Source organism: Acyrthosiphon pisum, chromosome A3 (assembly GCF_005508785.2).
Source record: "Acyrthosiphon pisum isolate AL4f chromosome A3, pea_aphid_22Mar2018_4r6ur, whole genome shotgun sequence".
NCBI classification, from domain to species: Eukaryota; Metazoa; Arthropoda; class Insecta; order Hemiptera; family Aphididae; genus Acyrthosiphon; species Acyrthosiphon pisum.
Window position 1 is genome coordinate 21,901,490 of NC_042496.1, and position 18,194 is coordinate 21,919,683.

The 18,194-nt window shown below is 31.3% G+C and overlaps 1 long non-coding RNA gene across 1 annotated transcript in view; it reads left to right on the forward strand.

Annotated features, from left to right (window-relative positions):
• Nucleotides 1-18,194, forward strand: part of LOC115034499 — a 72,462-nt gene that overhangs the window by 23,171 nt on the left and 31,097 nt on the right. Inside the window, exon 2 of the long non-coding RNA XR_003839865.1 lies at nucleotides 11,018-11,160. This is a non-coding gene — a long non-coding RNA (uncharacterized LOC115034499). The remainder of the gene's footprint in view (nucleotides 1-11,017; nucleotides 11,161-18,194) is intronic.

Here is an 18,194-nt window from a genome sequence, read left to right on the forward strand (position 1 = left end):
GGGTTAATGACCCCCCATGACCCCCCCCCCCATAGATCCGCGCCTGTTATAGTGGCTGCCAGTTAGATATCGTCAGTCAATACAGTATATTATATAGGTATACTAACGTTAATGTGTATGCGTTTCATATCGGCCTGCCTCATTATATCATACTATACCGACGAGACCGATCAAAGAAACCAACAAAGTAAGACGAAATCGTCAATTAATAAAGTTTACAATGAAGTAAAAAAATGTTCGGAAAAATAAAAGACGAGTTTTAGTGATTTAAGTGCATATACCTACCTATATCGGACAGTGCCGTGTTTCCAGCGTTTCTTTTACAATATTATTCTAATGAGCGGAATAATGTTATATATTTTGGATAAAAGGCAATGGGAGGCTCTTTAATGACTTTTGATTCGAACATAGCGATTGAAATTACGTACCTATATTATAATACATAAAATGTTGTAAAATAGGTAGCTATATTCTGTTCATTCAGTCAAAATGTGTATACAATCATTGATAGTCGTGTATTTGTGTATAAAGTAAAATATATAATATTATAATCATATAGGTTTCAATATTTTCAAACCAGAAATGTTTTCCATACTTCAAAAATCAGTTTAAAAAATATAAAACATTCAATCATATAAATATTACGTATTTATGTATGATTTTAATTATTAATATTAAACTAAAATAACTTAACCTATCTACTTAATTTAGCTTTAGCATCAGCGTAAGCAATAAGTAAATATTTACGTATACATAGGTATAGGTACCCCTGAAATTTATATGCAATATTTTAATATATCATTACATCGCAATTGTTATAACAACAATTGATTTAAATTGTTTGCAGTGTTCATAAATAAATTATATTTAAAATCTAACCCAAGTTCCTAACCTTATGAAAAAAGGTATAATATCTTTTAGCGTTCATAAAAGAAATAATGAAATTTATAATATAAACTTAATATTCATTTTTAATTTTTTTTAAACTATAATTGAACAGTTCATGTTTAATAAATACAATTTCGAACAGCGAAAAACAGAAGTACTTAAAATAAATCAGTAATTTGTATTATTTTATTTTAATGTTGTCACACTATGTATAGGTACGATCTAGTTTTGTTTTTTTTAATACTAATTTGATCATATTTTTTTTTCATACAAATTTAAACATATTTTTTTTTATAAATGTTGCCTTGTCTATCGTCGAAAATAAATCAAAAAAATAATTATCAGTAAAGATTTTTTTTTAAATTTCTTTTACCAGGTCAAGGCATCATTGTCTTTTGATACGTCAGGGATGGGGTTGCTAGGGCTCCAAGAAATAGTTCTTGAAGCTATTAGCCGTCTCATAGGTAACTATATAATATTTATCAGAATATAATAATATGAGTTGCTAAATCCTAATTCCTGTTAGATCATAACATTATATAGATAGGTGGTAATCGTAATCCCGTACTAATCTTCATTCACAACAATTATTGTAAATCGAAAAATATTCTTCTCAGAAACGGTCTGGCGTCGATGCGATCATATCCCGCACAATAAACTTTTAAGTCTTAACAAAAATTAACTGTTGAAAATATTCATTTTGTCGGATTCTGCAGAGAAATATTATAATATTCGAGTGCGGTCAATTGTAGGATAAAATCGCGAAGTTCTGTCCGGTCTGTCCGTTCTTACGCACGCACTCACAATACGCGTGTATTATGCTGCGAACGTATTAAGACGGTGAAATACGATCTCACAAAAACTCCAGTGTAAAATATATACGTACAATAATTCGACGGACTGAAATTCGTAAATAAAATAAAAAAATTCGCAGTTTCTCCGCATTGTATATTATTATATTATTATCTTTCGTGTACACGTATATATGTATATACGTTTTGCCGGTTTCTGAAGGTCTGTACCTTTTCGGACACACACACCCACACACGCACACACACTCGTAAGACAAAACGTATTTCGTGCTATTCCTTTAGGTATAACCCCACACGACAACCCAGCAAGCACCCCCACTGGCGGCGTCCACCTTCGGTCCGTTGATGGTCAGGTGATTTATGTGCTCGGTATTTTTTTTTTTTTTTTTATATATATTAACTGCCAGCGCGGAGCCCTTTCGCCCCTTTCTGACCAGGCCGATACGCCGACACGATGCAGAGACGATGCGGTGGTTGCCACAACGCGGTAACGCCCTCGAACACCCCGTAAAATATACGCGTGGTATATATATATATATACACTTATTAGTTATTACTTATAACTTATATATATATACCTATACGCACACACACATGGCACACACATATTATATATTGTATAAAATCGCCTTTATTCGTCTTCTCCCTTCACACCACCTCCACGTCGTTGGATGATTCCAATTTCTTAGTGAATTCCAATTTGAAGTCGCTATGCGATCTGTGATTACATATATTATATATAATATGTACACGTTTATGTATATAAATAGCGCAACGAGCGAAAACCATGAAATAATATTAGACTATACGAACACATAATAAACATCACATTATATTATATTATATTATAGGTACGATTTATAAATTACAGATGAATACCTATACTATTTCTAGTAATTGCGTAGGCGCCAGCCACGTGTTATATTCGATAAAAATTTGTGAAAATAAATCTATATTATACCGTTTTACGAGGGATTTATTAATTGTTATGATAATTATTCAATATTGTATCGGTAATGGCATCACCTAGATATATAGGTATCTACGCTATTTTTCTCGGAGAATCGATAGTAAAATCTGATACGTCTACCCAATTTTCGACAAACCCAATAACGAAAAAACGAATAGGTACACGGCCCCTAATGATAACACACTGAGCACATTCCATGTTTGATGTGTTTCGCCGTCTAACTAATTCGAAATAGCAATAATCAAAAATGATAAATAATAATAATAATCACATTGTAATTATATGCTCGTAATATAGGTACATCGAAGACGTTTGATTTAAGTATATTAAGTCAGTTATTATTAAAATGTATTATACTGACATTATAATAGCATTATCTAACCAACTCGTGTGTACAAATATTTTTATTTATAAATTATGCCCATTATTTAAATAAAAAGATGCAAAATATATCTTAAGTATGTACAATATACCTCTTATATTATTTTACTCCAAGCGACACGCGTTATTGACTAAACGTTTTGTTTGTCATTGAAATTGCTATGTATGAATCGGTATTTGTTTATCCGACTGAATTGCTATGTATGAATCGGTATTTGTTTATCCGACTGCGCTGCAGAACAAAAAACGGGAAAGACAAATTCCGCAAAAGAAATATCGTAAAAAAAAAAAAAATCGTAATTCTCCTCCCCATTTTAAGCCAATATATATACAGTCAACCAACAGGTATTCACGCGGTGCCGTTTACTCCGTTCGCCGTCGTCGTGTGTGTGTGTATATATATATATACTTAACGTATAATGTGTGTGTGTGTATCGGTAAATTTCTATTATGATAACATATATAATATATATATATATTTATTTTTTTTGAAAAGGGTATTCGCTCAGACACAGCAGCAGCAGCAGTCGGACGACAAGTGCATTCCCTTCGATTGTTCTGCAGCCTGTAGATTTTTAAACCCTTTTCCCTTCGCCAACCCCTTTTCAGCGTTCGCATTGTATGTGTGCATCGTGCTGGTGTATAGTGCTCACATATATATATATATATAAATAATATATAAATAATAATAATATAATATATTATATAGGATTCGCGTTATATGGCCATTATTATTATACGTGTCTCGTTTTCATCGTATTTATACGCTCGGTCCCCGCAGGTATAACAAATTTAACTCACCTGACAAAATTGTCCGTGTGTTGACTTTTGGGATCCACCATGCGCTCGCTGCTCGCGTGCGTGTATAGTTCTAAAGACGGTTAGACAGGATACGTTTATTTTGTTAATCATGACAGATAGGCACTGTCGTTACCGAAATGGATATCGTGAAATTTCTAGTCCGCTTTCCGGCCGATGTTTAAATCATTTAGACCGACAAAATAATGTTTTATGTATCTTGTGTAATTTTTAATAGTCCAAATCATGTTTAAATCATTGTTATTTTGTAGATAAATGAAATTACAACGCCTCGCGCATAACATATAACAGTAGGTACCTACAAAATATCATCGTGCAGTAGCAGGTTTAACAATAATAAAACAAAAAATATGACATTTTATGGGTATTAGTACTATATCGCTTATATAATAGGTGTTCGTATAAGACTCTTGAAATCTGTTGTCGTTTAGACGTAGGAAGATGTCTGCATCAAATATTATGTAGTTCATACATAACCTTCAGTACCTACCTACATGTGACGGCGGATTGACGACCTAACCGCGGATGTCTCTAATCCAACCGTATTATATGATATTGCCAAACCTGCACAGTCCACCGGCACGGTAAAAAGTGAAATCTCGTATTAAATTTCACGTGATCCATAATGCAAATAAATCGGCGGGGCTGAATGTAACGTGCGATTCCACCGAAATTATAGGAAATATTATTGAAGACTGCAAAATTCGAACGAACGAAGATTGAATATTTTTCCACTTCATTGAAACGCGCATAACACCATTATTAAAACCAATGCACATATTATCCATGTCGAACGTCGTTTTTACGTCGTATTTGTCTCGTGCTGTATACAGCAGCTGAAAAAAACGCGTTTTTTTTTTTTATTTTCTAAGTGACTGAGTGCGGTTGTCCCGACACGTCCTTTTTACGCGCTAAATCAAATCGTCATGCTCCAGGGCGAATCGTGAAAGATAGCTAGTTAAGTTTTGAAGGACAACCGTCACATGCCAAAAACATTTTGATTGTATTATCGACGAATAATAATTTCGGTCTAGTACAATCGTTTTATATTTCGTACGATTTATATTATTGTTCCATACGTTGTACGCGTCCGTTTTTTTTTTTTTTCATTAAATATTTAACAGCGTTCATATTTTATATTATTACGTCATAAAGTCAGTATTCCATAGTCTTTGTAGAAATATGGGTAACTACGTTATATAAACGGACAATCGAAGGAAACGTTTGTAGTTAACGATTGTACAAACAATAGTGTGAAAATTGCTTATTGTATTATAGATTTTAACGAAAAATATGTCTTAACCACGTCAATACACATCCAATAATGCTATACCTATAACATGGCTATTGGCCATATTACATTATTACTATATACCAACCAGTATTTTTTATATTTAATGAAAACTATATAATTAATCCAATAGTTGAAGCTTTCATGAATCGGTTTATTAGCGATATCAACGGTTGACATCTTAGTACATACGTCGAAAAAAAAAAACTAACGATATTTCTGACACGTTCCGTTATCTGTCACTCTTTATGTTATAGAGTAATATTCGCTTCCGATGCCGAGCATGACGTCTTCCTGACTCCTGCAAAATGAAGGCATCTTGCACTTATATTCGAAAACAGATATAGTAATATGATGGTGGAAAATTGTCTTAAACATGAATTATTGTTTTTTTTTTTTTTATAAAATATACAAAATCGTCGTGATATCATCGCCGAAAATGTCGACAGGATAAATAGTACATAATGTGCAAAATGTTGTGTCCGCTGCGTACAACAACTAATTGACGAAATCGGCGGCAATTATTAGTTTATATTTATTATTTATAGGTATAGAAGTACGAATATAGGTGAAACCTAAGATTTTCCGGATAAACCTAGGCCGTACAGCCTGCCCTAGGTGAATGTCCGAATTTCGGACTTTTTTCGGTTGTAAAAAACCGTACACTTTATCGGTTCATCATTTAGCGAAATAACCTGTGTGTGGCTGAAACCCGTACGAAAATTGATATAATTTTGATTTCCGAAAGCTATCCCTGCAGCAGACGTCTTGCAAACGGCCAGAGCTATATATTATACCGAGATTGTTCAACCGGTTACCCACCCTAGCCGGCGGTGCTGCTGTACAGATCGCCATGTCGATCGCCTCGCGTACAATATTATATAATGAAGATAATGTGCTGTAACGACCGTCGTCCGAAAACTCTCGTATGTATAGACACGTACGCGTAGTGTTTATTTCTGGGAAACGTCGTTTGTTGATTTTTCGTCGGGACGGCCTCGCGGCGTTCCGTATACTATGTTACATTATTATACATTGTGCGCGCCTATACGTAGGTAGGTATATATTTTATTATATAATACTGGTGTGTATATATAGGTAATAATATAATAACGTATATATTATTATTATGTGTGGGTCGGAGAGCGCGCGGTGAAAAGAATAGTGAGAGGGCCGAGGAAAAAAAAAACCGAAATAAAGTACCCGGTAGCCCGTAAACCCGGTGACAACGGTCGCGCCCGACGGCAGCCGACGTGTATTATGCGAGTGTACCGTGGCCGGCCATTGTCCACCGGCGGCGGCGGTTCACGCAACCCTATATTATTATCATTATTATTATTATTACTATAGACAGATACGACTGCCACTCGTAATGTTGATATACGGGCATTCCGTCGTGTGTGCGTTGCACGCCGTTGTATATGTGCCGACGACGGTGATTTTTCGGCATCGACGGACGGCGACGGGTGGCCGAGAAAGGGATGAGATGCGCGTGATATACATAATAATAATAATAATATATATCATTTACGACGCACACACGCGTGGATATAAGCCCGAACACAACAATATGCGTGTACGTAATAATACCGATGGCAATAATATATGTAACGACCGCCACTGCAGTTTTATACCTCACGATGTCATTATGTTCGTCCGGCGGCGGTCAGACGAGCGCAACCCAAAAACAGCGTGAAGTCTCCGTCTCGGACGGGTTGCATATTATTATTATTGTTGTACAACTCTGCTACCGTGTTACACGTGTGCGTCGAGACGGCCCGAGGCCCTCTTCGGCTGGAGAAATCCGAGAAAACCGCAGTCGAACACGACACCCACACGAGGTGGAGTGGCGATGTTATAATGTTATTATCCATAATAATCGAGAGAGGTGGAAATCCAAAACGTTTGAAATACCGATTTTTCAGGAGTACCGAAAAATGTATCTATATTATATTTGCTGCATCTCCTTTTCTATAATCATCTAAAACTACATATAATATAAGTCAATCGAAGCCCAATAAATGTGATGTTCCTGCGTAATGGATATAATAATGAGTTATAACGATTAAAAACTATACATAGGTATTGTAAGCCCTATTTTTTGGTGTTCGTAAATTTTAGCAGTAAGACATATAAGAATATTATTGTTAAACTTTATAAACTATTATTTGCGAAAATGTGAAAACTTGTATCCTATGTCATCCATTATGCGAAGTCGAAAAGAAGGGCGAGCACACTGCATATTATACGAATTGATACTTATACTTGGCAAAAGAAATGTAATGTCTTAAAATAAACACCAGTCGTTTTTCTAACGTATGTAGTATTACAGCAATCTGTGCGGATAATCCCTTAAGTTTTATTTTTATGATTTTGTGATTTTGATTAAATATGATTATATATATATTGTGTGGTATTGATATGTATAGAAATATGCGGAATGAACGACGACATATTTTTGATAATTTGCTGCAGTTATTACGACTACCGTATAAATGATAGAACTATAATAAAATACAATAATAATAGCTTATAAAAATAATAACACCTATTTTTAACGTAAATACTTCTTGGGCTAGACACACAATAAAATCCTTCTGACCGATTTTTCGTAAGATTTTCATTGTTGTGGATACTTATTATCAAAAACATATATACGATTCATATAGATTTTCCTAGTAAATACCATTTCTAGTGTACCAAATGTATAGACTCAAAGGAGACGGGCGATGATAGAATACAAAGTGCAGGTAGACGACACGTAAAAAAGTGAATCTTACATTATGACTCAACCTACAGGTTCTATCGGATGATCGATATCCTATAGTAATAATAATAATAATAAAATACAAATCTGCAGGTACAACCGTCGACAACAAGAATGAGTATTATGTTTCAATACTTTTTTTCAGCGGACAATAATATATTATCGTGTTATACCGGAGGAGACGATTGTTGCGATTATCGCGGAAAACCTCGCGGCTCGTGCTTGTGTATGCATATTATCAAAATTGAAATCCAGTAGTATTATTTATCAACATTTCGGACAGATTTGATTTGGAGAATGCGCTGCAGGAATACCGCAGCAGTGTGTACAATGATGACGGCGGGGATAGAATGCGATAGAACGCCATGTAAGATCTGTTTCTGGAAACTGCATAGGTACCTATATTATATACATGCGTAGGAATCGGACAGTGGCGGCGGTGGCGTGTTTACCGTGCAGGATTTCTGTGCAAAAAAATATAAATGAATAAGAAAATAAGTGAAACGCGTGTATTATTTAAGGTTCGTATTACGTATAAAGACGAATTGTTGGGAACACGACCCTTTTGCCGGCCGTCCGGGCCACCTTTTGTTCGCGGGGGAGAAAATATTGCCCCCGCCGACGCCGCCGGTCCGCGCCAGTATTTCGCACAAAGGGTACCCAAAAATCCAACACAATTATCTGAAAGATGCATCTTTAAGACGTTTTCGGTAGTGTTTTCTACTTTTTATATAATATTTATTTCGAAGGGGAGTTTGTGTACACTATGATGCGGACTTTTGGTCATTTCACCCGTTTCCAACTATATATATATGTATACATACGACCATAGTACTATACATTGTAATCCCTATACAAAAACCTTGGTTCGAAAAAAGATTTTAAAAAATAACACTTTTCTCGAAGACGAATTTTAATGACTGTGCGCGCTGCACAAAAATACAAATCACTACCTAAAAAATGTTGTAATGCTGATCTTTGTGTATACAACGTATATACCTATCGTATATAAATATGTATAATATCGTACAAAATTGCTTCGCTATAGAAAACTTCACTATATTACATTGACATTTAAATATTGAGAACGTTATGCATGTATTATAATAAATTGTATTATGCACCATGGTCGTTAATAATTTATAAATTAGGTATAATAATAAGTATCTTAGTATAATATTACATAATAATATATTATATAATTGAGTAAGTTTGAAAAACACGAATATTTTTATCTCAGATTTCTTGTGGCTTTATATGGTTATCAGTTAATTAGTTATCATTTACATAAACGTATACTATTTAGTGCTGCACTAAATGATTTTAGATTATGAACGTATTAATTTTACAATGCGGTGTGTTTTTTTTTAAATCTGAGTACACGATAAGAAGTCGAAATAATACTTCGATTTTCAGCTTCAATATATTTTCCAGTGGAAAGTGAATATAGTTCGTGCATTGGGGGAGACAAAATTTAAAATTCCCAAGAGTTTTCAAAAGCGCCTAGAAAACAAAATAAAATTAAGGAAAAATGGGAATTTTTACGCAAAATCGTTTTTCGACAAAATCGATTTTGATTAGTGGTGTTACTCTTAAAAAAATTAGCGTAGACACGTGAAATGTTCACTAAATGTTAATATTAACATTTTCTACATCACCATACGATTTTTAAGTTGTCCATTTTGACTTGATTTGAGCTGTTTACGGACATTTTCAGTATTTTTACTTATGTTGAGCTATTTATAAATATATGCAATTTTCGATGATTACTAGGTCTTTTAAATTTAATGTAGGTATATCGATAAACAAATTTCCACACGGTAAGAAAACTTGAAAATGTAATACTAGATTCCTTGTAAGTTGTTGTTGATAAAAAATTTAAAAGAAATTTGAGCATATATCCACAAAAACTTTTTATGAATTTCGAATTTTAACAAAATTCGTAAGAATCACGAAATTTTTCAAATTATTTTTACTTCATTAATATTTTTCTTTTTATATCTAAGATTTGAAAATTTAATAAAATATACTTCATAAGTTAGTATACATTTACCAATAAAAATATCTACTAACGGAAAGTCAAATTAAATTTTTATAAGAGACCAAAGTTATATTTTTTACAATATTCAATTTCTCATGGAGCAATTTTCTTATTTTGTTGTAATTCAAAAACGAATAACTGTAGATACTTGAAATTGACACCATATATTTATTTTATCATTTTCTATACTAATAACATTTTCAAAATATTTTGACTTTTTTCGAGTTCTTTACGGACATTTTCAATTTATTTAGTATTTTTTATCTATAAATATCAATTAAATTGTTTTCGTTTTAATAAAATGTTTAAAAATGTATTACAAGGCTCTTCACATGTTGTTTATACAATATTAGTTTAAAAATATTAAAAGTACATAGTCCCCAAATTATGTAAATCATGTTTTATTTGTTTCCCTCTTATCACACATATATTCATTATGTCTTAGATATAGATTATATATTTTCTTCTAAAAAAAATAAAAAAAAAAATAAGCATTTACAGTTAAAATTTCGACAAAAATTTACAAACTATTTTGCAGTTTAAAAATTATAGCGTTCATTTCTTACTGTTAAGACTTATGGATTAAAAATTTAAAATAAGGTTCCACGTCAGTAGTTCATACTGTAACCAAAAAATATAAAAATGTATAAAAACAGTATTTATTGTATAGTTATTTGAAGTTCAAGTTTGGACGTAATTAGATATTTAAACGAAGAAGAATGATTTTAGTTTTGTGTTAGGTATAGTTTAAAAACATTATTCGTGGGTGATTGAAATTTCTAAAGTACCTATATTATTAAATATAAACACTAAGTCAATTCCGGCTTACCGGCTACTGCGGCTACCGGCTATTCTTATCAGCTACCGTATTAATAATAAAAATATAAATATTTATATTTATCCTTGGCTGACAAACCGTCTCCGCTCAGAATCGTTTTTCGTTTCAATAATATTACATCTTTGAATTCAAATTTAACACCGTCTATTACAATGGCTTACTTGTACTGCTGCTGAGCAACACCTACTTAACCGTTTTTTTTTTCAACAGATCAATGAATCAATATTATCGGCACAATCTTTAATGGAGTTCAAACGTTTTGGAGTAAGAAGTAGTTCTGGATAGATTAATATTATCCACATAAATATTCCAAAAAACGTATAGAAAGGTACTATACAATCTACTGTTAATATGTAAGTAACTTCAATATACTTATTCCTATATAATATGTTGATGTGTTGAGTATCGTTAATAGTGTAGCACGCATAATTAAATATTTAGTTTGAACTACAATGGTAAAGTACACACATATAAAAGCCATAAACATACTTATAAGATATCAGATAATATAATAATTTGATATACCTACGTTCTGTAATATCAATTTTAATAGCTTAAACTTAAATTAACTATTAAGTACAAGAAACTATTAAATATTTATAATTACATTGATAGATTATTTAACTTGATAATTTTTGAATCTCAAAAATATAAAACCGGAAATTAGCACCCATTCGGTTCCATTGCCAAAGGACTACGTCATTAAGTAGTTACCAAATATGTAACTGTAACGGATGTATTCAATTTGAATTCAACTATCAAAAATTGTATATGAAAAACCGATTCTAAGCGTAAAAGACGATGATCATCATTACTTTCTATAGGTATACAAGTAACTACTTAATTTGATAAGTTCAATTGTTTTTACCAAAAAATTGCATTTACGTCCTTATCGGGTTACCGATGTACCGTAGAACGGTACCTATGAATAAGCGTTGCGTGGTATATAATCGTATAATTAGCTTAACATTAGTGTAAATATTTTGGAAATTGCATTGTGTAGCCGCGCAGGTATGTACAATGTGTATACAGAATGATATATTATGTAATATGTAGTAGTTAATAGTATAAGAAATGAAATAGTTTCAAGTCTCTACGCATTACGCTTAATATTTTTTTAAGTACAAACAAATATCAAATAACTAACAGCGTTTGAGCGAAAATCAATATTTTTAATTCAAATATAGATATCTTACTACTTGGTCAATATTTTAACTTAAACCTCTTATTAAGAAAATTGTGCTTATAATATTTATTCAATATTTTTTAATTCGTATAAGATATAATCTACTATGGTGAACCTTTTCTTATGTTTTCAAGTTTTCTATCGAGAAATAAAAGTAGAAATGTCTAAATAAACCTAATGTAAATATTTGATGAAAATATCAACTTTTATAGGCTTTAGGATTATTAATTCCTGAAGTACAACAAGAAACTTAAATCGATTTTATTTATAAAACTATTGCGTAAATATTCTCTTTTTCCCGCGATTTTTCGTTAGTTTTTCATATATGAATTTTAAAAAAACTATAGTTATTAAAAAAAAGTTCTGGCATTTCCCTATTTTTGAACCAACTGACAACATTTTCTATCAGAAACCACAATCCAAAGTTGAAAAATGAAGCAACTTTTCTGTTCAAAATCGTAATGACAGACAAAAAGAAGACTACGCGCGTCATTGTACAACGAAAACATTCATTTGGACTCTAAACTTTTGAGCCAGAAATTGTAAATTAATATATCTTATGTATTATACAGTTTGATACAACTGTGGTTTAAAATATTTAGATAGTAGGTTAATAACGGACTAACATATCGAAATACTGGTAGAACTACGTAATAATGTTTGGTATGGACAAATAATCCATCTCATTCAATTACAAGATGTAGTTTTAGTATTAATTTCTTCAAATATCTGCTGTTTATTTTGTTTAATTTTAAGTAGAATATATGTGAAATTGTGTATTCTAATAATACTTCTTTAATTTTTAATTGGTGCGCGATAAAATATAATAAATATAAGGGGTAGATATGTTTTTTTTCTGGGAAATGCACCATTTAAGGTGATTATAGGGGCAACACCATGTCTGGGAGATCTCAACAAGCTATTCATTGAATCACATACAAGGATTGCTTCCCTACAACAATAAAATATATAATGCTTTATAAATTTTTTAACGTTAATAATGGATAAAATATTTTGAAAATTAATAGTAGGTTGTAAATATTATGTGAAATGTTATAAAACTATAGTAGGTAGGCCTAATAAATCTAAATCATTCAATATCGTTCATTTTAAAAACAAATAACAGTATGACAATAACATAATAATTTAATAAGAAGAGTAAAAATAGGTAAGTTAAATTAATTATATCGAGTGAAGTAAAGTAGTCGTTAAGAACGTTAAACAATAAATTAGATTAGAATAAAGTTAATATTTACTAAAAAGTAAGTATCAAACTCAAGTTAACAATTTATCCAACTCTAAAAGTTTTAAGTCAGTACGGATAAGAATATTGACTTAACTCAGTTAAAAAGAAGTTTATTCATATTTTTTTTGATTACCACATAATACACGTATTATGGTATCAGAGGTGATAAATTAATATTTTTAAAAAAAATGTTTACTTGAGTACCTAATATTTTGTTTAATAATACGTCCTAAACTATTCCCATTATGTAGTGGCTTCGAAAATTCCGATTCCGTATCAACTAAATTTTTAAACTAAATAATATTTATATTTAAAATGATTGTGTTAAAATGGGAAGTCCCTCTGCTGTATATCTAGTAGATGTCGAATGTCACTGTAAGTTTCAATTCGCTATACGAATAATACTTTTTTTAATTAAAACAAAATAAGTTAAATCGTTATTTTCCATTAAATTATCATTATACAATTTAAATAAACAACATTTATAATATCTAGTAAAAACCAATACGAATGTTTAATAAAAACGTCAAATCTCAACTGTCTGGTAATTTATTTCTGAATTACAAAAGAGTAAAATTAATTTTATTTAAAACAGGTTTCGCGTGAAAATTCCCGGTTTTCCCAAATTGTTTTATTTTTGTTTTTCCTGATTGTTTTATAAAGTAGATACTAAGAATCTCATAAAAGTACCAACTAGATCCAAAATTCTACCATAAACCAACCTCAAAATCAAAGATCAAAGCATTTTTTTCTACTAAACAGCTGAAAAAAAAACAACTCATCGTTATAAAATCAATACATTTAGAATGCAATATAAATTAACCTTTTAATTAGTAGTTAATGCTCCACCTTTGTAAAAGAGTAATACAATATCTAAATGTCTAAAATTATTAAATATTATTAACTTTTAAATTAAAACATAAAATGAAAAATATAATTTACTACATTTGGTATAACATAACTCATTTTAACCGTCCTTTTTCCTTTATAATTAAAAGTTATTTTACATTTCCTCTTTTATTATTAACTAAGGCAATAATAATGCCAAACATCTAATTCAAAAGTTTATTAATTTAATATTAATATTTTTTTATTCCAAGCTAAAAATATAAAATTAGTACAAAACTAGAATATAATGCCAAAGTGTATAATACATGCAATTCATTTTTATTTTGTAAAAGATTGGATATGAGCCAAACTTTGAATGGGTGTTTCAAGGATAACTTTTAATCGGTACTTGCTATTCACTTTATTTATGGATTCTGGAAATGTCAAGAAGTTTTACTATTGTTTGCTCATTTCAGTTATTCTTCAAAAAGCAATATCATTCAAAATACATTAATAAACAGTATTAAGCACAATGCATGCGATGTCTATTAGCAAAAAATTAAGTTTATGGAATTTTCGATATTTCGGGACGCTCGGTTTCTTAAACAGTTAAACGCCCAGTTCATTAATTTATTGTGTGCCTATATAAATATATATAAAAGTAATATTTATTGATATTTCAAATTACATCAGACAAAAAAGTATTAACAATTTAAATACAGTTCAAAATTAAGCTCTGAAATACATATTTAAGTATAAAATATGTTTATACGCAATAATAATTAATATAAGTTGTACATAATTAACTATTAACTTTAATGTCCGGTTTAACTTTGAAGTGTCCCTAATAATTGTGAATAGATTAAATAATCAATTTAGTTTGTACGAGTCAAAACGTGTAATATTATCGGTAATTACTTGAATCTCGTTCAATAAAATAATTTATGAATTTAAATTAGTACAGTTTATCAAAAACATAAATGTTTATCGGGACATTGTTCAAGCAATTATTATATACTTATCGATTTAACAAATTTACCTATTTACCATATATATAATATATTATATAGTCATTGAAAGTTTTGTGCAACCGCGGTCATTAGTTGTGATAATGTGACTTAATACTTACATAAAACAATAAATAATGTTTTTTTTTTTGAATCTTACATAGGTATTTGATTCAATTTTATTAATAATTTATAATGTCTTAGTATTTATTCTGCAACAGTATAATACCGAGCATTTTTAAAGAAAGAAAAAGGAATAACATATTTTATATGTCTATATTTTTTTGTTTTTAATATACAGCTTGATTTACCAAGAATGTTCACCCGCATTATTTCCTGTAATCATGGATTTATTCAAATTCTGATTTTTGGAATTTTTAAATATATAATTGGGTAGATACTGAAATACAATATTTTAAAATTCTTGAATATTTTGGAACTACGCTTAAGAACAGTGTTCTGTGGTGATACAAAATTATGTTCTTCAAATTAGAACCCCCTCCCCCATTTTTTACTGTAAATTATTTAGTGGATAATTTTTTTGAAAATGTTGATGTTAGTACCTACTTAATTGAAAATTCAAACGAGTATAGTTTATCAGTTATTAAAATGTTTATATTATGTGTTAAAGAAATATTCCTTAAAAATGGTTTTACAAAAATATAAAGTAGATAATATGTAATACATTATATTGAATATTGAATTTAGTATTTATTATTAATGGTCTTTATTGGACCATTTTTGCAAATTATTATTATGGTGATAAATATTAATCCCTACAAATTTCAAATCAGCATAGCCCCCCCCCCCCCCTCACATCTTCTGAACCCATTATCATTTACCATGGACATATCTATTATTGTTTGGAATTATTATTTTTGGTTTACAAAGTTAAATAACTTAAAAACTATTATTTATCAAATTCGTTAAAATGTCGGCTAATTAAATGAGTTCTCATTTGAAAAACAGAAGAAGGTATCCCCAAGGACATTCCTTACGTATTATAAAATATTTCAAACATTTTAAAATATGTTCTTTACTCATAAAATATATTTAATAAAATAAATAAATAAAATAAAATAAAATAAATTCAGATTTTGAACAATTCCATTATTGAAGAAAAAAATGGTGAGTATGCTTGATGAATCACACTTCAGTACCTACATAAAGAAGAGCTATCGAAGTATAAATACATTAGATTGGATTTCGTCGTATCAAATAAAGAATACTTGTCGTTTGTTGATTTTAATTCTTATTACAGAAAGTATTTAAACGACATTTCATTTTTATTAAATACTTGAAGAATTTAATTTTAAAAAACAAAAAAATAATAAGAAAATTAAAATCAAAATTAATAAACAGTCGCAATATGATATAATCATTGATAACTTATAATATTATATATAGTCGTGTTTAACCGAGTTTAGATAAATATGTACCAGGTACATGTGGAAATTGTAAAAAAAAAAAAAACCATCGGCTTATATTATACAACTGGAGCTTACTGGTAATAAATCATCATTATTTTATAATAATAATAATATATTGTCGTTCAACATTGTAAATACTTTCTTATTATTCGGCCCGAACGCGGAATTTCAGCCGTGTAGAAATCTTGTATAGGTATAGTTACCGACATTTTCTAAATGCTAATATAATATATGTTAGTGTTCAGAGTGCTGTATATAATGCACATAGTACCTATTATAGAAGCAGCACATAACAATAACGGTTAACCCGACACAAGACTTATTGTAATGAGAATGAAAGGACACGATAAGGTATAATATAATAATATGTGTACACGTCATATTATGGAAACAAAATTGTGTACGACCGATCAAATCAAATATAATAAACGAAACGTTGACCGTTTGGACGTCTCGGGCTCAACCCTCGGCGGCGTATTATATATAGGTATAATATACCTATATACCACTGTTATACCATTACACTGTGTTGTGGCCGGAGGTTGGCGCCGACCGTCAATTGTAACCGCGAGCACTTTGATCCAGATCGATCGTTTCTTTCCGCTACACAGAATTTCCGTTTTTCATTCTTCCTGCAGATATCGCGGGCCGGCCAAAAGAAATACCGCGCCGCCGCCGTATCATACATATATAATTGGAACTTAATGGATTACAAACATCGATTCCGATTTTTCTGTTGTCCGCATTGTGTCCGTTTAACTCTGTGTCCGTTTGTACGTCCATTGTTGTGCGGGACCGATTGCTACAAACACGGCTCGCTCCTTCGTCTCCGTCGCAAACGCATTCACTCCCGATCCTCTGCCCTTCGCCGTCATCTCCGCCTCTTACTCCTTCTCCTCCTTCTTCTTCTTCTTATACCTACGCACGGGGGTCCTTTATGCATACATATACACATTATATTATATATACACGGTAATAGGTTTTCCTTCTTTTTTTTTTTGAAAACGGGTGCTCTTTTATGTTGTAAGAGACTGCAGCGGGGCCGCTGCAAACCCCGAGCGCACACGTTTTAAAGACGGTTTTCGGAGAGGAGATGACCTCTGTGACACAACGTTTAGCCCTTTTGTCGGGGTAAATAATATGCGCAACCCCGCCGAAACATCTGCATCCGTTCGCGTTGTCCCCGCCGCCGCCACTGCCGACCCGCAGCAGGCACAATCGACTGCACGCGGGCATTTTTTTTTTTTTTTATTATTATTTTATTCGTATATACGTTTGTGCGTGCGCTCATATCGGACAATATATATTATATAATATATATACATATATTTATACATGACATTACGGCATAAATCAACGGCGTGTCCGAGAGACTGCGCACGCGAAACCCGATCCGGCGATTTTACTCGCCACTGACGACCTATTGAAGTCTTCGTCGAGAATAGGCGTAACAGACGCACGCCGACAACGGAGACGTCCCCCTCTACTTTATTCGTCGGTCGTAAAAACCCCTTATAAAATAATGTGTACACTACTATGAACGTGTCCAGAGGTATGATGGCCCGTAAAGAGGTGAAATTTATTCGTGCAGGAAAAACATTTCTTGGAATTCAGCGTCACAATACATAATTTAGTACCTGTCACTAATTTTCGATTTGTAAATTTCTATTTGCTTACGGATATTGAAAAA